The sequence below is a fragment of the Podarcis tiliguerta genome (assembly GCF_965153285.1).
Source record: "Podarcis tiliguerta genome assembly, chromosome: 10".
Lineage (NCBI taxonomy): Eukaryota > Metazoa > Chordata > Lepidosauria > Squamata > Lacertidae > Podarcis > Podarcis tiliguerta.
Window position 1 is genome coordinate 56,911,604 of NC_139543.1, and position 24,290 is coordinate 56,935,893.

General features: G+C 41.1%; 1 protein-coding gene across 36 annotated transcripts in view; it reads left to right on the plus strand.

Annotated features, from left to right (window-relative positions):
- The window catches only part of CACNA1C (calcium voltage-gated channel subunit alpha1 C), a gene marked incomplete at its 5' end in the record, with an annotated part of 496,619 nt that overhangs the window by 250,751 nt on the left and 221,578 nt on the right, over positions 1-24,290 (plus strand). Inside the window, one exon of one of the 36 annotated variants that reach the window (XM_083401697.1) lies at positions 3,737-4,161. The exons of the other annotated variants lie outside the window; for them this stretch is intronic. Of the gene's footprint in view, positions 1-3,736; positions 4,162-24,290 lie in introns of those variants that run through there. 36 annotated transcript variants of the gene reach the window in all.

Genomic DNA, 24,290 nt, shown 5'->3' on the forward strand with positions numbered 1-24,290 from the left:
TTGTAAAGGGTATGAAGCAAGTGGGGGGAATGCCTGGAAAATCTGTTCATTACTAAGGGATGTAGGAAGAGGAGCCATTAGAAAGTCCCCAATAGTCACAGGCACAATAATTCATAACGTGTTAGCAGGACTAGAATTTTAAAAGCTCCCATATGGACCTTCCAGGAAAAAAGTTACTCTTCTTTATTATAACTTTCTACCTTCAGTATATGCATATGAAGTTCAGAAGCACTCCCCAAACAAGGGCAATCCTCATACATGTGCAGACAAACAGCAAACTTGAATTAATTGAGAATCATTGTGCTGAGGTCAAGAATCTTGGGTGCAATGTGGGTTTTGGGCTGAAGCCACCACGGATATGTAGAAAACCATTGCCTGCAAAACCATTGAAAGTTAAATCCATATGTAATTGTTTTTCTCATTGTATAATATGTCACAGTTGCTCAGTCCTGTGTTTGTTCAAACGAACGAAGGCAGTATATACTGTTGCTACAATGCATAAAGAGCATCCCTTTCAGAAGACGTAGTGGAGCTCTGGGAAGTAGATTCACCGTACAATTTTCTATATTCTGATAAATTACTGTGTATTTTCATTATGCTCCAAGATGCAATACTTTATGTCTTGGACATGGAGTCCTATTTGTCTGAAATTTAGCATGTCTTAACTGGGGGCACCTCTCTCTTGCGTAGATGAATTGCCCATAAAACATTAGGAAAGATTCAGTGATTCCCACCTTAAATCTGTAATATTTACCCTTGCATGAAAAAAATAATAATAACATAGACACTATGCTTCTGATATTTGGTATATTCTCACACTCTCACAAGGGGTTACATTGTCTGAAATTTCAGCCTGTAGACTTTTTTGGGGAGATGTTCCCCCCCCAAAAAGCTCAGCAACCTTATCCAGATGTTCACTTTTTGGCAACCCTATACTTGCCTATAATGTGGCAGCGGTTGGCTACTCTGGAACACCTAGTATATCTGCAAATGCCTTTCTCTTCTGCTCATTTCTCTCTCTTCCCCTCCCTCCCTCCCTCCCTCCCTCCCTCTCTCTCTCTCAAACACACACACACACACACAAAATGGGCATGCTGCTAGGACTGCACACCAGTTCTCAGGAGTACTGGGGAATGTAATTTTCCAAGGGAAACTGACTATTGATAGTAATACTGGGAACACATTTCCCAGTGCCCTTGTTGCCAGCTTACAGCTGCAGCAGTGTGCTAGGCACCAAAGGAAGGGAAAAGATGCCTCTCTCCCTTCATCCTTCCACCACTTAAGCAACAAGCCAGGGGAGGGGGGAGGGGAGGGATCATCAGGCTCCATCATGCTTCTAATTACATCATCAGCTTGGCTCAGAATTAAACCTGGAATGAACTAAGCTATTTTCAAGTTTCGAGGATAATACAGTACGTGGTTCAATTTGCCAAGCCCAATTCTGAACCTGATTGTAGGAGCGCACCCCATCACTTGCAAAGCAAACAACGTATTATTATTGCACGTGGTCACTTTTCAGAGTAACGTAAGAAGAATTCTGCTTCAAGGAGCTTATAGGCTAACATTTGGGAGTAGGGGAGGCAATATGGGGGAAGGATGCTAAGAGTTATTTTCTCGTATTACCTGAACTGTTATTCAAACCTTTTGGCATTTCAGCATTGTAACATGGAACATTTCTGTCACGTTCTGTTCTTATGCAGCAACAGATGCTTTGCAAGAAGTGGAAAATAGTTTTTTCTGAATACATAATGCGACACTTTGTGTATGTCTGCACTGGCAGAGTTCCCAATCTCTCATGTCCTTGCTTAGCACAAGCTATTGCTTTTGAACAGGAGTGATGTAATATAGTGAACCCTACATGAGCATCTTTTTCATCCTGGCACATAAACTCTGCTCTGTCCCAACACAACAGGAGTTTCCATCTGCACCAGGGCATGGTATAATCAGCAGGGGCTGGATGAGAAGCTGACCTTCTTAGTTGTTTGCAAATATGTACATCCTTTAGGTGCATTAGGAACACAGGTGTAGTATCTGCAAGAGTATAAATGATCCACAGAGATTAAGGAGCAAAGGAGGATTAAGAAGCAAATTAAGGATTAAGGAGCAAATTTTACTTAGCAGTCTGCTGCTACAAAACTACAAAGTGAAACTAGCCAGACTCCTCTGCTGGTCTCCCCCAGAACTGATTTCTCCCATACAGCCATTTCTGAATCACTTTAGTTCTTACCCAGATTATAATAGGAGCATGGGAATCTGACATATTGAGTCAGACTATCTATCTTAGTGTTGTACATAATGACTCGCAGCAGCTTTCCAGGGTTTCAGACAGGAGTCTCCCATTCCTTGCTTTCAGCAAGGACCCAGAAGTGGCTGTAACTCCATACTGAGTGGAAAGAAAATCTATGTTTATGTTTGTCCTGTGTCCTTTCCCTTTAATTAACTGACAGTGATGCTATTCAAGTATATTTGCTCAGAAATAATGATAGGACTGAATCCTAAAAAGGGAGGGTTGGGGCACCAAATCCAATTAGTATTGGGCCCAGACTGCTTCAGAGTCAGGGCCCAACCATAACTGGATCTACTTCTGCTGTGCCTGCCGTCGAACCTGATGTGAGTGTTCCTTCTACCCAGCATATCCAGACAGGAAGGATCTATTTTAAGCCCTGGAAGCCTGCCATGGTCATGTGAAGCAGCATGGAGGACCATGGGCAATGTAGTTCTCTGGGCTTCAATGAAAGTTAGGGAAAGAAGACAGTACTGTAGTGGACTCTCAACAGAGGTTTGAACCTGGTTTGAATATCACATTATTTGCCACAGTCACCAAACTCAGCCCTTTTTCATTGTTTCTAGATCAAAGTTAAGGCAGGGATTGGAGGAAGTTGCCTGCTCATCTCAATTCAGAAGTAAATCCCAGAAAATCCAATGGGACTTACTTCCTACGAAGTGAATTTAGGAGTGAAGCTTTACTGAAGTCTCTTCTATCTAATATATTGTTAGGGGCTGACATTGCTGAGTTCATACTCCTGTCGTCAATAGTGATAACCACAGGGGTGTTTATTTGTGAAGTATGACAGATCAGCTAGGGCTTTCTGGGAAAGGGGAGGAAGGAATAATACAACAAAGTGTATTGGAAGGAATCTTGCATTACCTTTTGCCCCTTCAAAATCCCTTGTGCCGCTGCACTCAGCAGCCTAGCCCTTCTGTTCTTGGTTCTCACTGTTCCCAGGCTAGAGACCAAATTAAGATTGTTTTGAGAAAGAAACAGGAAAGAAGGTTTTACCATTTTGGAATTTACAAAGAAAACATACCCTGATTATTATCCCTGCTGGCTTGTTTTCTGGCAGGCAAGCCTGCTGCTTAAATGAAGGTGCATAATGTCTTCATCAGAGACACTACAAATCTCTCAATTCAAATATGACATTTTGGAAGCACCCATTAATCCAAGCTATACACCGAGCAACTTTAAACAACCATGATAAATGCCAGAAATTATTTATGACTGACAATTGTCTGTACACAACTATATTATCAATGCTGTTTCCTTCTGTTAATTAGCTGTCATGCATGCACAGTAACAACTTGCCTTTTAATAGCACATTAAATGTCTACTGTAAAGGCTCAGGAGCACCTTGAGTTGAGATAGTGTGCTGTTATTTGTGAACATTATCAGAACCTTGGAGGTGGAGGAGAGGAAGAACTCTGGGGCAATCTCAGCTGCTTCTTTCAGCATTTCAGGGCCTTAAGGAGCATGAGAGAGTATACACGGCAACTGTAGGACTGTGCTCCTTTTACTTTCCTGGGAAAAGGCATCATGTAGTCTCTAGCTGCATGGTTTAATTGGGACAAGCAGTGAGAATGGGTAGCAGAAAAATTGAGAAAGTAGCAGCAGTGACAATGGGCAAGGACTAGAGGCAAGGAGGATGTGTAGGCAGGGCCAGCAATTGGGGTCACCATCACTGGGTGTCATGGCAGCAGCTCCACTTGCAATCCCTGGAGTCCTCTGGATGTGCTGCTGCTCCAACTTGTCTGCTCCTTTGTCCTTTCTGACTGAGAGAACAGTGGCAGGTGTTGTAGGAGGAGGAACAGCCTCTACTTTCATCATCATCTCCCTCTGGCTGGCTGCATGCCTTGGGTCCGGAGAAAGAGCAAGCAAGTGAGAAGGTAGGCACACTGAAAGTGTATTGCATAAGAGCCTCCCAAAACCTGGAGGGCGGGTGTGTCAGTCAGCAAAGGTATGAGGGTAGAGGGCAGGCGGTAAGTGGTGAACATAATTGTGCAGAGTTTTGTGCCTACTGTGCTTAAAATAAAAATTTAATGTCAATTTCAGTAAACATTTAATTATCCATATCCATATACATCTCATTAAATTAATCTCAACTCTTGTGCCACTTCTTCCTTGTGTACCTACTTGCACCTTCCTGAATTGCTTGAACCCTTGCATGATTCCTGTATTTTCCTGGAGCCCCACTCCCATCTCCGTCATGGCTTGTAAGGCTCATTACTAGCAAGATTCACAATATTGTTTGCACTCTCCCAGCTTTCTGGTTTTCCTCTGCAGTTTCAAAAGCACTGCCTTTACATAGAGCTGTGAGCTTCTCAGAAATTGATTCTGCCTTTTCACTTTTGTAACGAGTACTGGAGTGGCACCCTGTGTTTCTAATTGCTATGGGGAAAGGCTTTGCATTTAGATCTAAATCTGATACACAGCTCTTGTAGCGAGAGAACCTTTGTGCATTTGCATGTGGTATATTGTTGCCAGAATCAAATGAACAATGTTGACTTTTGACAATGTTCTCTGATCATTGTTTTCATCCAATTAAGCATAAATATTTTGGTAGGCTCTGATTTCTGCCAACGTTTATTAGAGAAAAATGTATTTGCTCTTTCATTAATTGAAAACCAGTTTGCATACATGTTACCTAACTGTGATGTTGATTTGGAGCACAGTTTGAGTGACAGATGTGTCAGGGATTGACGTGCCTGGTGGTTGCTAAGGCATAAACCCTTGGGTTCTCTGGGCAGGAAGTTGTAGTGGACATCCTTCAGTGTGGATGGCTTATGACTATAAAGGCAGGGCCCAGAGAAAACATATATATTGGCAGTGAAAACCTCTACCAGAGATCAAAAACTTGAGTGATATTGGCTTCTCCTGGGTAATAATCATCCCTACCAATAGGCAGTTTGGCAACCACCTTAGGTGGTAGATGCTTGAGAGTAGGAATCTCCTGAGACTTGGGCATTCCATTCTGTTGGAGTTCAGACAGGTATTCCTGCATCATCAGATAATCTGAGGTGAGGAAATTAGCAAAATTTTGGTTGTCATGAACAAAATGGTACCTGATAGGGTTTAGACTTACTAGGGTTCCTAACTGATGCGTGGGTAAAGGGCCAATTAAGACTGTTTGTACATTGATCCTGATTGTTTCCTGACTGTTCTGGGGAATTTTGCTGCTGGTCAATCTCTGGAATAAGAAATGATCCATGCAGCTGATGTAGTCACTCCCAACCACCCTCTGTTGTCACTGCAAATGACCTTAGAGCCAGAGGAGACTGAACTGGCCAAGTCCATAGCTGTAATATCACTGACTGGCAATATGGATCTGGTTCTTGATACTGAATCTGAAACTAGTTGTCAGGAGCCTGTGAAACCCAAGCCAGGACCCACATGGGTGCCTTTTCCTGAGCTCAATTTGTGTAAGGCATCAAGTAACTCCCACTCCACTAGTCCAGTCACTTTTCCTCTCCGTATGATGTCAGATGTATGGAGACTAATGGCAGAAGGGTGTTTATGAGGAAAGCTAATCTGTCTGAATGGAAGTACCTTATTACCTCATAGCTTGCTTGTCTATCATTCATCATTAATAAGTAAAGAACAAATAGCAGATGCCATGTTGTTTGTTATTGGTGACACCTCAGGAAGGAGAGAGGAGATAACAGATTTTTCATGGGCTGTTTGGCTCCAGTGAACAGTCTCTTTTGTAGAGTGTTTGCTGGTGATGTGGCCATATGACACATACCAGAGGAAACAAGAAGGGTTATTTATGTAACACCTTGGCAAGGAACACTTGCTTTACATGATTAGAAAAGCTTGCAGTATCTTGAACACTTGAACCAAAAGGAGATAAAAAAGCAAAATTACAGTGACGATTATTAGGAAGACAAAAAGTGAGGATTTGGGTTTGGAAAACAAACTGGCGACAGATCTTGAAAAGTCAGCTCCTTAGATGCAAATTCTGAAGGAAACAAAAAAAGATGGGGAACTGATTGATTAATGCATATGTCAAGAACCAAAACTCATCTGTAATGCAGGGTAGCATGGTGTATGTGGAAGGTTCAAATACATGCTTTATCACACTGTTAAATTAGAGGATTAATCATGTATTTAGCATGTAAATACATTATTTTAGCTGTAAAGAGAGATTGTTTGTACTGTTATAGAATCATGGAATTGTAGGGCTTTAATTAATTAATTAAGGGCTTTAAGGGACACGTGTGTGGCTGGTGCTGTGGTCTAAACCACTGAGCCTAGGGCTTGCCGATCAGAAGGTCAGCGGTTCAAATCCCGGCGACGGGGTGAGCTCCCGTTGCTCTGTCGCAGCTCCTGCCAACCTAGCATGTCAAAGTGCAAGTAGATAAATAGGTACCGCTCCGGCGGGAAGGTAAACGGCGTTTCCATGTGCTACTCTGGTTTCGCCAGAAGCAGCTTAGTCATGCTGGCGACATGACCTGGAAGCTGTCTGCAGACAAACGCCGACTCCCTCGGCCTATAGAGCGAGATGAGCGCCGCAACCCCAGAGTCATCCACGACTGGACCTAACAGTCAGGAGTACCTTTACCTTTAAGGGACACGTAAAGGAATTATGGGTCATTTATTTTCACCTTTTGCATCACATCTTCCATGACCAAATCACAGTTGAACAAAGAATGGCATACAGTCTAATGGCACAATCATGCCCCCCTCCCCTCTATTTGTTAATCAAATGTGATGCAGCACAGTTACAAAATACTGAGCAGCAGCAATGTGATGGCCAGCCTTCTCTGCAACTGTGGCTGCTTTCTTTGGGCTCCCAGACAGGCACTTCTATTATTAAATTTATTTATTTCTTGTGACGCACTTGGAATTCTCCCCAAGTAAACTTCTGTGGCCTGTTCTACAGTTTGGGAATGAGTGTTTTAGTTGCAGAAAGTGCTTTAACCTATCAGTATGCTAAATATAATCAGTACTTCTTTTTTAATTTTATTTAAAGTTTTTGGGACAGAAAAAGAAGTAAAAACTAGGGGCGGGGGGGACTTACAACCACAATCATTCAAAATAATTCAAATTGCAAACACAGTCATTTTGCTTTCATATCACATTCTCAATAAATTTCTAAGTACCACCCTCTACTTCCCTCCCCCCCTCCCAACTTCTCCTCACCCATGTGAGATCTTACTGGCATTTGTATTATTGTTTCTTGTTGTGTTAGCAGTTATTTATACTTAATAGTCATATCCTTTATAATATCAGCTTGTATCCTTGTGAGTCTTTCCTTTTATGTTTATGTTAAACTTAATTTCCATATCCATATTTTTCATATATATCTCTACACACTCCTACTCTCTCTTAATTTTTTGCTTGGGACAATTTATAGAGATGGCAAAATTAACGGCATCAATTAGGGGCTGCCCTGAGTACTTATTTTTTCAGCAACCTTAATACCTAAGCATCCCAAATCCCTTTACAGTGGATGCAGTAACTAGATGACTGTGATATTTGGCTGCTTCAAAAATGAAGGCTCTAACTGTGGTGAAATGCAACACTTGTTTAACAGTGCAGAACATTGCCTCTAAAATGAGAGAGAAAGTGGAAAAGCGTGATTCTATTTGAAGCTGAACTATTCAGGGAGGTGGAATTTGCACAAGATTCTTGAAGAGCCTAGAAGACCATTCTTAGGCTGTGTACTGAGTTGCTTGACAAATTATTTTGAAATTGCCTTGAAAATTTCCTACCTCCTTCATATCCACCATTGGGATTAAGAGAGGAAGAAGCTGCCAAAGTGGTAGAATATTCTGGCATGACTTTTTAATAGAAATGACAGCTTTTTATCACCCTGGGTAGACATTATGTGACAAGATAATTTATAGATGCTTTGTCATCATCCAGTTGGAATAAGCACAGTAAATAACAGAAGAATTTACTGTGTCCCCTCCAAATTATTTGCTTAAGCTGATTGTTTTGTAAGAAGAGTTTTTTTTTTACTTGTTGTGTGGTTAACCAGCCTCCTAAATTACAAAGGAATATGGCATTGAGGGCCCCTCCCAAAGAGCTCTGTGCTGTGTTTTGAAGCCCTGAATATCAGCTAATTGTTATGTGGCACTGAAAACTGGTCTTGTGAGAGTTCATTTGGCCACAGAATCCTGCATTTTGATTTATCTTTTAAAAGTTAAACCTCCATTGCACATTATATACAGATACCTGCCTGCAGTAAGAATAAGCAAATGTCCCTTTTTTGTTACAAAGGAAAAGAGGAAGCTGCTTTATATCACTTAGCTTAGTATGGTCTGGGAACAACTGTCTGGGATCAGACATCTACGTGGAAATGCTGGGGTTGAACTGGAAACCTTATGCATGCAATGCACAAGTTCTGCTACTGAGTTATGGCTCTTCCTTTATTGCTCAAGTTCACTTTGCCCTGCCTTTTACTCCTTCAGAATCCAGTTTAAATAGAAGGAAATAGAATTAAAACTAAATTGTTTAATTTCATAATTGGAACACATGCAGTTTGGTGGAGCTTTCCTTTCCTTCAGATCATTTGGATTCAATCCCATATTTGTAACCAATGTACATGTTCTGTTCGGTAAAACAAAAAAGGAAACTTGGGATGATTTATGGTTGCCTTATGTTTTTTGGTAATGCAAAGGGGGACAGTGATAACATTAAGGAACCAAATTATCTGACACACTGTGCATTAACAGTGCCCCTGCACAATATTCTGTAGTAGTAGTAGTAGTAGTAGTAGTAGTAGTAGTATTGATGATGATGATGATGATGATGATAGGAACAGTAAATAATTGTTGCTGTGCTGGTTCCATGTTGGAATTCTAATTTGGATTTCCAAAAGCTGGGGAGAAATTGAGAGGAGGAATTTTTTTATAAGTGTTCATAGCTGGAGTTTAAATATCAGTATGGGAAGAATGAGCTGTCCTCAGTGAACAGGCTACCTTCATTTTGTTCATTTTAAAATCTTTTTGTTTAGAAAGACTATGACCAGTGTTAAAGAGCCTTAGAGTGATTTATTTAATTGAAGCAACTTGGATGAGATGGCTCACACCATCCAAATTGGTACACCATGTTAAACACAAACAAATAAAACTTTATTCGACTTGATGCGTGTGATGCTTGTGGAAAACTACAGAACTGTTCTGTAGAAGGCTTTGTCCCTTTTCTTTTAGTAGCTGTTGGTATTTTATAAATTAAATTTAAAAAAATTAAAAATAATGAACATATTCTACTTCTCTTCTGTTCCATTTCTACCAAAATATATTAAATGTGCATGTACACAATCACCCAGAAATGTCTCACAAGGGTCATAGTAGCCCACACACAAAATAGAATTATATCTGTACCCCTGTATTTCAGACACATAGCTTCATTCCTGTTCAGCAATATGATGATCCCTGTTTTAAAAATATATAACTGCACAGTTCATGAGAGCAATGGGGAAATGAAAGAACAATAGCTCCCTTCCTGGTGTTCTAATTAACACCAGGCAATCATTGTTGGTGTGAAATGTGTCATATGTATAAATACTCTGGCCTTGACTCTGATCCCAGTTACAGCTAAGGAATGCCTCTCTTGTTAAGTGTGAGCTTCACCAAGATTCTGTGAGGAGTCTCTGGGCACAGTTAATTTGCAACAAATCATGTGCAACATAGGAACCACTTCACTGGATGTGAACCTTGGAGCTTGACTTCCTTCCCAACAGTAATAGAGGGAACGCATTTGTGCTCATGAAGAACTAGAGAAACTATTGCTCACAATAGGGTTCAGTACATTGCAAACTCAGGGAGGAATTCTTCTTTCAATCTGTCACATCCCCTTTCAGAAAGGAGTACAATATAGCTCAGTAGAGCACTTGGTTTCCCTGTACTGCGTCTCAGATGCAGACCCTTATGCTTCCAGTAAAGTTATAAAACAATGCTAAAATTAGCTGGTGCAAAACATGCTTGAAGACCATGTGCAAAGACCACTGAATTTCTTTGCAGGCAATCATGGGAATATTGGCAACATATTAAACTATGCACATGGTGTTTATGCAAGCATAAGTGTTTGGGAAGGTGCATTTCGTTTCACGCCCGTGTAATTTAGGCTCTATTTAAGCCCTAGCTAGGTGTCCTACACACACCCAGCCAAGAAGGCAAATGGCAGATAGTTAATTCTTTGTTGAAAAAAGCACACACTTGCAGCAGCTCCTAAGGTGTGTCTCCTGGGTCAGCTTCCTTTGCCTCCATCTGTCACATACTTGTCAGAGCCATGCCAGTCCCTGACACTAGTTAAGACAAATATCAAGTGCTTTTTCTGGGGGTATGCAGGGGTACGCATACCCCTAAACATTTTGTGAATCTTTATACCTTTGTCCATTTACTGTATTTATTTTTCCTGATTTGAACTATAAGATGGCTATTTTCTTGAGTCAAAATGAGAGTACTCCTAAACATTTTTTTAAGAAAAAAAGCACTGCAAATATCTACTGTATATCTTACTTGCACTCCTCTCTAGGCTTATCACTTAACTGGCCAGACCCTAAAAGATGCATTGTATTAAAAAGAGCTGCAGGTGGAAGAAGGAATTTATTTTCAAGTTAAGTCTCTTTGGCAGGCTGCTACTGCTGCTGCTGCTGCTGCTGAATGTGTTGATTTGAAGCAGGCAGCCATGGGAGCAGCCATGCCTGGAAGGAGAATGTGGGTGTATTAAGAGAAGCTGTTTTGGAGACTATAAATCCTAAACCCTGTAGGGTTAGAATTATAACAGAATTGCAGTGTATGAGTAAGTGAATTGCTCTCTGGCGTTCACTGTTTGCAGACTAGACATGCACAACTTTTTCAGTCGGGCCCCTTTTTGCATTTTGGATTCTTATGCTCTCTCTTCTGTAGCCAGGCAGAGATGTATGCAGCCCCCCCTTTTCTCATGCTGATTAGCTAGGGCTCAGCAGTTGTGATCCTAATCATTGCTTTACAGCATATGTGCCTAGCTCACAATATTGTGTCCCCCAAAGAAACTCAAGTTGCCATAAAATGTGTCAGTGTCAACACATTGCATTGTTGTAGGGCTTAAAGTTGCCTTCTGGCTGCCTTTTTCCTGCTCCCCTTCCATACTTCATGTTTCCTGCTCCCCATCCATACTTCATGTTTTTAATTTGATCTAATGAAAAAGGGAACTTTTCAATTGCCCATGTAAATAAGTGTTTTGGGACAGCTGGTCTCTACTGTGCCTTCCTATCCATATACTTCTCCACTGCTTCACATTCACAAGGCTATCTTTCCATCCCCTGTTTTGGAAAATGCAATGAGATACTTAGACATGCGTCCTATGGTAGAGTCTATGAGAAGGGTTGTCAGAGAGCAGCTCTCTATTTGAAGGAGACTTCTATTGGAAGGGCTGCTCAGCCAGTGCAAAGATAAAGAAGGAAGAATAGGGGCCTTGAAGTTGCCCATCAATGACTAGCACTTGGACTGTCGACTGAGCAGGCAGACAAGTTACCTGCATACAGTCTTTTTCAGTATGGTGAGATGTATTGTGTTTCTATTTAAATTATAGTAGCTATTTCTAAATTTGCCTCTATATGTATAAATCAGCATGTGCAAATATTAGCCAAATCCCTACCGTACTGTACTTTGCACTTTTTTAAAAAAGTGATGCATATCCTCAGTTGGTGTGATACATAAGTAGCCATCCTAATCCACAGATGGGGAAATGCAATGAGGTGCAATTGTCAGTCATGGGACTCCCTTTCCAAGGTATAATGTCAGGGAAAATAAGATGAAGTACATGGCTTTTATATTAATTCTGGACTGTTCAGGCCACCTGTTTATTAAGCATTCATCCTGATATGCTTGCACAAACTTATACATAGGTTAAATTATATCCGTTCTTTGTTGAGCTTTTCTTCAGATGTATTTGCAGGTAAGTTATACCACAGTGTCCTGCCAACCTAGCAGTTTAAAAGCATGTCAAAGTGCAAGTAAATAAATAGGTACCACTCTGGCAGGAAGGTAAATGGCGTTTCTGTGCGCTGCTCTGGTTCTCCAGAAGCAGCTTAGTCATGCTGGCAACATGACCCAGAAGCTGTACGCCGGCTCCCTCGACCAATAAAACGAGATGAGCGCCGCAACCCCAGAGTTGGCCTAATGGTTAGCGTTCCCTTTACCTTTACCTATACCACAGTGAGCATTCATCCTGATTTGTTTTTGAGGTGTTTATATGTCTTCCTGTTATTCATTCATCCCACACTTTTCAAAGTATTTCCCTGTCACTTTCCAAACTGCAAAAAGTCATTTTTAAAAGAAAGAAAGAAGGAAAGAAAGAAAGAGAGAGAGAGAGAGAGAATTTGTTGCCTTGGGCAACCAAACAGTTTAATCCACTGTTATTGAGCAAACCCAGATTTCCCAGTACATGCTTGAATCCCTCCTGCAAAATGCTGATAGTCTGGAGGTGCCCTCTGTGTGTTGAAGCCAGAGAAATACAATGCTGCAGCATGATGGATGCTAGTCTGTCTCTTTTCCCCTGTCTTTTGAACTCAAAATAGAGGACATATCTATACAATTCTGTTGTTTTCTCTAGCCTGTGGCAAACTGAGCCACACATGCACCTATCACTGCACTCCACTTGGGTTTTCGTACCTGGGGGAAGTTTACCCCTTATCAGTTTATTCAGAGGTAATTTCCAAGCATGTTATAGGTGAGGGGTCAATTGTACAGCTTCTTTAAATGGATGCACTCCAAACTGGATTAAATACATTAGTATTAAATCAACCATATTGGGTCTCTGGTCTTACGGCCTGGCTATTTCCGGCCCAAGGCTCATGCTGCTCTGCTTACTAAAAGTAACATTCAGACTCAGTAACAGATTTCTCTGTAATAGAAAATTTGTGTTTGTTTTCTCAGTTTGACCAAAGACAAAGCTCTTCAAATGAAAAGTAAATAAATAAATAAAATTTCCCAAGTTAAATACTACAGTATAAAATAGAAAAAGTGAGAAACAAAGAATGATTCCAAATTCTGTTTGCCCCTAAAGGAATCACCATAATTCTTCTTAAACAGAGATGCATAAATTGGGTAAAATATGGTACTATTTAAAAAATAATAATATGGAGGCAGCATCAAAAATGGGAGGGGGAGGAAGAAGGACCCTCAGTTGGTGGTAGGAAATAGTTTATTGAAATACGTCCTTGAATGGAGCGCCTCTTGGGGTTCAGTTTTCTAATCTTGTCCCCCTGCCTCGAAATTGAACCATGTCCTGCATTCTGCCTGAACATGCATTATTCTTTCTACCTACATGGTGAGACTATGCATCTAGATGCTGTCACCAGCAGGCATACAGTTAGCTGAGATGGCTAACAGGGTCTTATTGCTTGTGGCACCCCAACTCTGGAATTCCTTCCTGTCAGAGATTCAGTTAGTACCTTCACTGATGACATGTAGCCAGCCAGCCAAAACCTTCTTATTCTGCCAGGTCTTTAAGTTGTTTATTCATAATTTTTACCTGCTAAATGGATTTGTTCTGGTGCTTTGTTTTAATGTTCTCTGGTTTGTATTATTTTAAAGATTTAAGCTACCAGCTAAGCTTCAAAGCTCAGGAGTGAGCTACAAATAAATAAACAAATAAAATATAGATAGAGTTCCTCACAAATCATCCTGGATACTTTCATTTAAAAAGAAAGTCAAGGTGGTTAGATGTTTATGCCCATGGCTTTCACATTCATAAATCCATCCTAAAATCTCACCAAATGGTTTCCCTGATCAAATAAAGCTTGCCTTCGGAAGCAACATCACATGCGATTATTCCATCTGACCAGCGTATGACACAACCATTTCAGCCTCTGAATCCTACTGTGTTAATGGCTTGAAAAGATTAGCTGCGCTCCTTGGATTGGTTGTAAGCAGAACTTCTGTTTTTCTTTAGAAAGCTCCCCTATGGAGTTTGAGGGCTAAAGGACAAAGCAGACTTCATAGAGGGTTTTAATTTTAATTTTGTAAAACAACCCAAGGTCAGAAGCAGATCTGTTAGAAAGCAATCTGCACTTCTTGGTGGGGTACAATCAGCGGTTTTAAATTGGTGAAGTTACACAGGAATCATGTGTTTTCCTGCAGTTTCAGGATCACCTTACTAGGCTATCAGTTTAGTGTCATGATGTTGCATAAATTATTTTGATGACATAATGGCATTCATTCATAATGGCTGTACACAGAGGAATGGTGGAAGGCACCAGCTGCGGAACTCCCAAGAGAAGACGGCTCAGAGCCGGGGGATTGGTGGTGGGACAACAGTGAGTGGTCAGAGGCAGAGATGAATCAGGCTGGTGAAGAAACCAGGGTGTCTCCCCCTCCTGCTGCGACAAGTTCTCTTCTGCCCGGATCTCCCAGGACTAGAAGAGGTATGTAGAGGCAGGAGCAGAGACAAGCTTGTCATTGTAGTCTCAGATTGCTTGGGAAGAACCCAGGGAAGGAGGAGATTTAGGCAGCTGTGGGAAGGCAGGGACCTTCAGCATTGACAACTGCCTCAGAGTGGCAAGACCTACTCATTAAGCCCGGCACTCTTGAGCCGACTTTGTTTCTTTTTATAAAGAGTTAACTTCACTTTCACCATATGATTTATTCTTGACACCGGCTCCTGACAATATGTATTGTTGTATTTTGAAAGAAAAAAGCTTCACAACCTGTTTACTGGAGACAAAAATGCATACATTGTGAGCGGGGCTCCCTCTTTGAAACTACCTATAATTCTCTCCAGCATTATGCAATCAAAAAAATGCATAAACAGTCACCAGAATGCATATCCCCTTGTAGTCTCTTCATGTCCCTGTAGGAATACAGCACACATTTGAGTTGCTTCCAGACTGTAACTATTTTGTGGAAGGAATTCAATTACATACCAGAAATTTAGGCTTTCACAATTGAAGAGATTGCACAAGAGACTTTTGTGGGTTAGGAAAGTGACAAGGATATACACTAAACATGTGGGATAAATGATTGATTAATGGGAAGACATGTAGCCACCATGCATGCAACTCAAGATGAAATCAGGACGAATGCTGATTGTTTTATAACCTCCTCACACACAAAAATCAGAATGTATGTTCACAAAAACTGGACCTAGTTTAATCCCCACTATAGTTTGTGAGAATGCATTACAATTAAAAACTGCCAGTATTTTCTCTCCATTCTGCAGGTGTGCTTTTAAAATTGATTTACCTTCATGCAATGTTGGCGGCTATTACTTAAGTCTAGCCTACAGTTCAATGAATAATTAAATGCATTCCTGGAAGCGAGAAGTTCTTGCTTCCAGCCAGGTGCTAAAAGGACAATGGCAGCTCCTCCTTCACTCCCTCCTTTGAACACTCTTCATAAGAGAATGCTACTCCCACTTCCTAAGGGGCATTCTGTCACTGGGAAACAGCTGTATTCCCATTAGCAGATTAAAAGAACCTCTCAATAAAAAGATATTATGAGATAACCTCATGTATACACACTATTCCCTTGTACTCATTGATAGGAAAGCAGAAAAATGTGACAAAGAAATTAAATAACCCTACTTAATATTATAAGCATTCCTTTAGTACCAACAGTAGCCATATTACGATGTTCAGAAAGTGTGTACAATGAACACATTAAAAAGTAAGCATGATCACGCTTCCTGTTCCTGAGCTCCATGTTATCTGCCGCTCCTGCCCCTGCCCTGGCTTTCCTGTGCGTGCAGAACTTACACACGTACAAGCAGTATATGTGATTTGGTATCCTACATTTCCCAAGGCAAGCATTCCCCTTCTCCTTCATTCAACACACCTTCTGAATATGGCTTGTTTGATAAGCACGCCATGGGATTTCTTTTAAGCCAAGGGAAGAGAGGGAAGGAGGAATTGGGAAACTTAGCCCTGCTATTGGGAAGGGCTATATCCCGATGGCAGAACATCTGTTTTCCATGCAAAAGCTTCCAGATTCAGTCCTCAGAATCTCTAAGTAGAGATACCTGAAATCTTGGAGAGCTGCAGCCAGTCACTAAGACAATACTGTCTCAGGGTGCTTAGTGCAGATAATACAGAGCTGGATGGACCAATGGTCTAACGTGGTATAAGGCAGCTTCCTAGGTTTCCACCTTAAGGGAATAATCAACAGTTGATCTACTATACTTGAAAAATATACTTGTGCTCACCAACCTGGTGCCATCCAGATGCTTTGGACTACAACTCCCACAATGCTGGTTGAGGCTGATGGGAGTTGTAGTCCAAAACATTTGGATAGCACTAGGTTGGTGAATGTTGCACTAGACCTATGCTGGCATGACCCCCCCTTAAAGTGTATTGTTTCCTTCTCTCACAAAACCACACTACATACGTAGTAGATTTCACCCTAGAGTGATACTACCTAATACTTTAAGACTCGGTTAGCAGGCCATATTTCCAACTTTACAGAGGACAATTCCCTATTTGAAGGGCTACCTGAAAGAGTTCTCTAGCTGAAAGGCTTTCTGGTCAAAATCTGCTTTAAAGCATGTGCTCAGCTGGCTGAGCAGGCACACACACCACCTGGTCACAGTCTAGGTCAAATGTATTACATTTCTTTTTAAATTATAGCAATTATTTCTAAATTTGTATTTATACATACAATTTAGCACAAGTAAAGTTTACTTCTCTTTTTATTTGGTGATGCGCTGCCTCATTTTGGTAATGGTGATGCATGAGGGACAGTTACCAAAAAGCTTGACTATGATATGGTTCTTGAACTAATTTAAAGTATGGCACTGGAATCCCATGAGATATTTTGCCACTGTTTAGCCACAGAGCAAATCTGGCCCCTACACATAGCTGCAGAACCCAATGGGAGGCAAACAGAGGCCAGTCAGTGCCTACAATGCAAAAAGTGGTACCAAGCACATTTGTCATTCAGACAGAGATCACAGAGGCTTAAGTGGTAAGTGACACCTTTTCCATTGTGACATGTGAGCTTCTGTTGCCACAAGCTGAGCTATGCTTGCCGAGCTCTCATGTTCCCACTGAACACCTGTAGAATTTCTGCCCCAGAAATTGCAGTTTCCAGTGAGGATGCAATCATTGCATGGGGTTTTTCTGTGTTGTATTTCTTCTGTTGATATAATCCTTTCCTCCCTGTTAATTAATTCCAAGGAGATCTAGGCATTTTCTCATCAGCCTGCCCTAACTCCTAAGGTTATTTATTTCGGAAGCAAATAACTGATTAATCATTAGGCATTTAAAAGAGATTTTCAGAGTTGCAGATCTCACACTAATTCAGCAGCCTGGCCTGCATCATTGCCAACAGTCCTTGTCTCCCTAAAGCATCAAGGGCATTAACAAAAACGAGACCTACTTGTCATCAGGCAGCCCATGGAGGTATAGGAACCCTTCTAGCTAAACAAGAATTTAATTATCAGTTGGGTGTCATATACATTCGCTGGTTCCTGTTCTTTGACTTTCGTGTGCAAAAGCAAAGCTTTTACAGAGATGTAAGCAGAAATGACACCCACCCCTTGCCAGTTATTCTAATTATTTAATGAAACAAACGCGACAAAGAGGTTTTCAACATGTGCTGCCTCTTTGGTTCAATTAAGGTGGGGGGAATCAGGACTATACTGGCTCTTTATGACATGGACATGGAGTAAAACAAGGGGTGATGGAATATAATGTGTGAAAATGCAGTTACACACACTTAAGCACAAAGCAGACTTTACCCAGGGAAAATGTGTACGTCTCCTTACATTTTTTTTTTCAAGAGAAGCAGCTGAAAGAGACTTTCATCATGAACAGACAGAAGGCGTGCTTAATCCATTGAAGGCGGGAGGAGCTGTTTAACGTGTTTACCTTCTACCACTTTTCTAATCAGCCCCCTCCCCCTTTTCCATCCATGAAGGGAAAAATAGCAGCATATAAAGACACTGACTTCTGCTGTTGGAAAAGTATCTTGGGATGTTAATCTTTTGTGGGAAAGAGTTGGAAATAGTCAAGTAGGTGAATGGCAAATGACTAGGGCATGAACAGTTTTCAGCGGGGTGGGGGGAGATTAGGAGTGCAGTCCTACTATACAGTACTTTGTCATGCTTCTAATAAACATGAATCCAGCCTCAGTCTTCTGGCTTCCAAGTGAACTGGTTTTAGGATTAGTTTTAGAGCCCTGCCACACACCAGAAGAGGAATGACAACTCTGCATTTGATAAATGATCTGTTTTCCCCCCCTCAAGTGGTCTGGGTTGCAAAAAAAAAATAAAAATGCTGTCTTACAGGTGAACTATTTGCTATATGAGTTCCTAGAGTCTACATTGCAAGGAAAACTGCTATGTTTGTACTGGATGCAATTATAAATTAAGACAAAGCTGAACGGAACTGATCTCACAAAGTAATGTTGTTACAATGTGCAATTGAGCAAATATGAATTTGTTTTGAGCTTAATTCATTTTTTAGTCTTGATTGTCCTTTCCATTCTCAAAGGGGTATAATCTGATCCCTCTGCTCTACTTCTGACTTAATCAATCTGCTTATGCCGTATGCTATTTTGGTAGTTCCTGTTTTCCACAAAGAAGTAGAATTTGAAACTGAAAAATTGAATTGATGACTGGAGAATTGTGCCATTTGCAGATTATGTATTAATTTGTTTGCTTATTTAAAATATTTATATCAACCGTTCATGATACAGTCCTTCCAAGTATCATTCAATCACATTTTTAAAGCCATACTAAGCAATGTCAACATATAAAAAGTTATTAGGCTCCTTCCCACAGGACAGTTGATGATACATGGCCCTGTGATGTGGTGGGAATAGTCAGATATTGTTGAACTCCAACTCAAACCAACCCAAGCCAGCATGGCCAATGGCCAAAATGATGTGGGTCAGGATCCAGCAACTTATGGAGGATCACAAGTTTCCCATCCTTTGTCTTCTAGGATCCTTCCCACAGAACATTGGTTGTACATGCCCCTGGTGGGGCAAGAGTGGGAAAGTTCAGGTGGAGTAGGATCTGAGGTTTAGTCTGCCCAAGTCCTTCTCACTCCTGAAACTTGATGGTAGGTGGTCCTGAGAGGGGTGGGGAGAGAAGGTCCAGCTGGATTAATCACTGTGACAGTTTTCACTCATGTCCCTCTTTCTGCTATAGACATATAGAGTTGCCAGTAGTGTACAGTATTTACAGACTATTCATATTTCAGCAGTTCTGTCCATTGTAAGTGGATCCGAAAGTTGTAGGAATTGCTTAGAATAAGCTTTTGAGAGTGGTGTTAAATTTTTCACCCAGTATACTGCTACACATTTTAGCGCAGAGGTTGGTCTTATGCCAATCGAATAGTATATTTTTAGAATCATTTTTCTCTACTATTATAAATTAAATAGAAAATCAGAAAATGGTTTGCCTAATAGCTTTGGAAGCTATTCAGGAATAGAAACATATTCTGGACAGAGTTTGCCCATAATTCATGGGAAAGTAAAATATTGTGGACTGTACAATCCAATCCTATATCTATTTACTCATAAATAAGCCCACTGACTTAAATGGATCTTATTCCCAAATACACGTTCAAAGGATTTCAGCCTAAATGATGTCTGTGTTCAGTTGTGGTATATGTGTTTGTGAAAATAGGGTTAATGCAAGCACAGAGGACAAGAGGTGGTATATTTTTTAAAGGAATATTTAAGTGTAGGGGTTTTTTTTGTAGATAGATAATCTGAAGGATTAAATTTATTTTTCATCCCAAATCTGAAAACTGAATTGCTGTGTAGGACAATAAGACCCTATAATGACCATTAGGCATTAGTGACTTCCTGTGGCCCTATTTACTAATAATAGTACCCATTTTTTGTTACCAGTCTCTGACAAATTACTGTGCATATTTCCATTCCCTTTTTTCCATTTGGGATCACTTTGTATAAAGAATGCTAGAGCTACTTGCTAGGGTTGTCATTCTTCAGGGTTCAGAATCTGCTTTCCCCATCCAGGGTCTTTAGAAGTTAGATTTATGAGGACCACTAAGGCATCATGCAGTGCACAGCTTGCCATTTCACACACTACATGCTTTGTACTGTGATAGTATATTGTCAGACTCTTTTGTTTGTCTAATATATCTTAAATGGAAAGAACAAACACTCCCTTGGCTTTTAAATTAATGGAGGGCATGCTATTGCAGAGTCAAGGAAGGCTAAATGAAGCAGACAAACTGGCGCTTTCAGCAATGTATAATGGGACATTATTCCTTGGTATGAGAATTGGGGGGGGTATTACAGCCATGTCCCTATTTTCATATTTTGAACATTGAACAATATGGTTACTGATAGGCACCAGCTTCATATTTAATAGTTCACTTAAAACCAGTACAACTGGGTACCCATGATTAAACCCCAGTGGTGGAACCCACTCTCTATTGTAGGAAAGCAAATTTCCTGTCTTCCTGTTCAGTACTGTTATTGCGACTTAAACTTGGAATGTAGTGTGTGTGTGTGTGCGCACACACATGTCTGTCTGCGAATACCCCATTGCTCATCCTCCAAGATACCAGTTATATTGTTTTTGGGATTTTGTTGTTGTTATTATGTTACGCATTTTTGTTTTTATACTGTAAACTACCCTGTGATCTTCAGATGAAGGGTGGTACAGTGGTACCTTGGTTTACGAACTTAATCTGTTCCAGAAGTTTGTTCTTAAACCAAAGCGTTCTTAAACCAAGGTGTGCTTTCCCATAGCAGCAGGGGACTCAATTTACAAATGGAACACACTCAACAGGAAGCGGAACATGTTCTTATTCCAAGGCGAAGTTCACAAACCAAAACACCTACTTCTGGGTTTGTGGTGTTCTTAACCCAAGTTGTTCATAAACTAAGCTGTTCTTAAACCAAGGTATCAGTGTATATAAATTTAATAAGAATAATACTGACACCCCAAAAGATCTGTCGCACTTTTAGAGTGTGAGGTTAAATGCCTATGGCTTGCTGGAGACTGGTGTCATTACAACTTTGCAGCCTTTGCAGTACAGTTGTACCTCGGGTTAAGTACTTAATTCGTTCAGGATGTCCGTTCTTAACCTGAAACTGTTCTTAACCTGAAGCACCACTTTAGCTAACGGGGCCTCCTGCTGCCGCCGCTGCATGATTTCTGTTCTCATCCTGAAGCAAAGTTCTTAACCCGAGGTACTATTTCTGGGTTAACGGAGTCTGTAACCTGAAGCGTATGTAACCCGAGGTACCACTGTACAACTTTCCTCATACATATGCATTGGATTGCACCCAATATGAGAGTGTGAGAGGGGAATGTGATACATGCATACATACAAAGAGAGAGAGATCGTCAATAAAACCTGTTGTTTCTGGCTTGTGTTTTTAACCTTTATTGCAATCAGGAGTCAGACCTGCTGCTTTCATCGCGTGGAATTGCCTTTGCCCATTGCATGTGTGTGCGCGCGTGCTTGTGTGCATGTACATGGTGTCTCTCACTTCCTCTTGCTTGCCTCTTCACGCTCTCACAGCTGCCACTGTTAATACAGGTGAGAGATTAGGTCTTGAGAAAATCTGTAGACCTCAAGGCCCGATTCTAATGATTGAGACAGCTGTAGAGAAACATAAGAGACATCACCAGCCCATTCATTAGGCGGTACAACAAGCCATTTTAATGAAACCAAAGCTTTTCATTTGGAAATGTATGGCACCAATTTCTTTCTCTCCTTTTCCAGCCTCTGTATCAGATGCATGTGCTATCCAAATGCTTCTTAATTTGGAGATACAAATGGCTAATCTTGCGTGATAACATGGTTTCATTTGATGCACAGGGTATAGGAAACGTACCATCTTCATACCAAGTGGTCTTGCGTTTGTTTGTCTGCGTTTGATATTGCAGACAAAAACAAAGAGAAATAATCTATAATCAGAAAACAAAGCAAAGTATTAAATCAATAAAAAAAATGGGCCAGCCAGTTAGATCCTGTTACCATCTTCCCCCATGGCATCCAGTAATATAGGGACCAACAACATTATGGACCCAGCAACCTCCACCTGAACAAAAAGTACACAAGAGGGTTTAGGAAAGACATACAATATTAGGCTGAGAACCACAGAAGTGATTGGGAATAACCAGCCAGTATAAGACTGACTACTGATGGCTCATGCAAAACATCCAGCCTAGGTCTCAGCGCCCCTTAACAGAGGAGAGAAGACTGAATTCACAGGCAAACCAGGAGACATCTTGCCACAAACCTCTACAAAAGGAGCACAGGAGCCAGTTAAGCCAACATTTTGTCTACCTAAGGAAGTAGCCCTGCTCTCCTTCTCTAACTCAGAAAGCTTATCCTTGGGACAAACTCCCTCTGCTACTATTCCACATCCAGGCAGATTAAGAAGTTTTCCAAGGCTTCTGGAATAGATGGCATTTGAGGCACTTGTCTGGCTGCAAAACTACATAAACTTACAGTTGACTCCAGACTATTTCAAGAAGAATGCTCAAAGCATTCTACTGATTGTCTTGCCCTATAGCTAACGTAACTCCGTAAGGGCTTGTCCACACTTACCTTTTCTCTGCACTTTCCAGGCACAGGTCTGCGTTTTAAAGCTCTGAGTCCAAGCACCCCCCTTTTTCCCCTCTGGAGCTTTCCCCGTGAAAACCTGCTCTTTAATGCTCAATCAGAACAAACAGCAATCTGTGGAAAACCCCAATTGCCATTTGCTCTGATTCAGCATTAAAGGGTGGGTTTTCATGTGGAAAGCTCCAGAGCAAAAAAAAGGGGGGGGTGCTCAGATACAGAGCTTGGGGTGCTTAGATACGGAAACCTGTGCCTGGAAAGATCAGGGCATAATATCAGTGTGTATAAGCCCCAAGTTGCAGCCACAATGACCTGCCCAGGGTCCTGCCCCCCAGCAGCCTATTCTGGATTCTAGTCATACTTGACCTAGACATAACTGTGGGCTCCAGTCTAATTTTGTCTGGCCCTCTCTATAATAATTCTTGCTGCTCTTGACTACCCACTAGGATGAATACAGAAGTGAGCAGTGTGGTGTCCTGGACAGAGGGTTGAATACAGACTAAATCATGCCTACGCTAGACCCATTGAAATCTATGGGACTCAAGTTTGTAATGCCTAAGCCTAAATCAGGCATCCCCAACCTTTGGCCCTCCAGATGTTTTGGACTACAATTCCCATCATCCCTGACCACTGGCCCTGTTAGCTAAGGATCATGGGAGTTGTAGGCCAAAACATCTGGAGGGCCACAGGTTGGGGATGCCTGGCCTAAATCCACACCAGAATGTTGGGCTTGGACAAGGGAGACCTGGGTTTAAAGTCACTGGGACTAAGTCTTGAGCCTGGCTGTCACACTAGCCTACCTGTCAGAGATGAGGATGAAACTGTGGTGGAGGAAAGCTTCCTCCAGAAAGGCTTGAATACAAATACAAACAAGGGTTTCATCTTTCTTATCTAACCCCCTTCAGCAAGTTAAGGGGAGGTTGTTGTGGCTGAAAGAGGAAACAAAGGCATTAAAAAAAATTGCTCTTAGGACAACTGGATAGGTTAAGTTTAAATAAATGTTTGGCGTTACCATTTATTTAGCTCTAATGTACTCTGGGGGAAAGATGGGATCCATATTAATTCTAACCGCTAATGCTGTATCTGGAAACCCAGGCTCCTATATCATTTGAGCTAGTCCTGTTGCCAAAGAGAATACTTACTGATAAAACTATTCTGGGTGGAAACCAAACTCACACACGTTAATTCCAATTTATACTAGTTGATGGAAGTATAAAGAACAAGTGTCAATGGATTTCAGAATGAATATTGGAAAACCTTGAAAGGGAAAGTTTGACCATGAATGGGAGTTAAGTCTAGAAAGATATGTGCATGGGAGAAGTCTGTCTGTGTAACATGAGTTTCATCCACTCTTTCAACCATAACACTTTGCTCTATGATATTACCATTGCACATTTTAAAAACAGTTTACTTCCTTGACATTCTGTATTGTTGTGGCACAAACAGCAAGAAAAGCTTGGGTTGTGTGTGATTCTCTCTTCTGTGTTTTTTCTATTAATCCTGGCCTAGGTCATTTGGCACCTGCTCTGT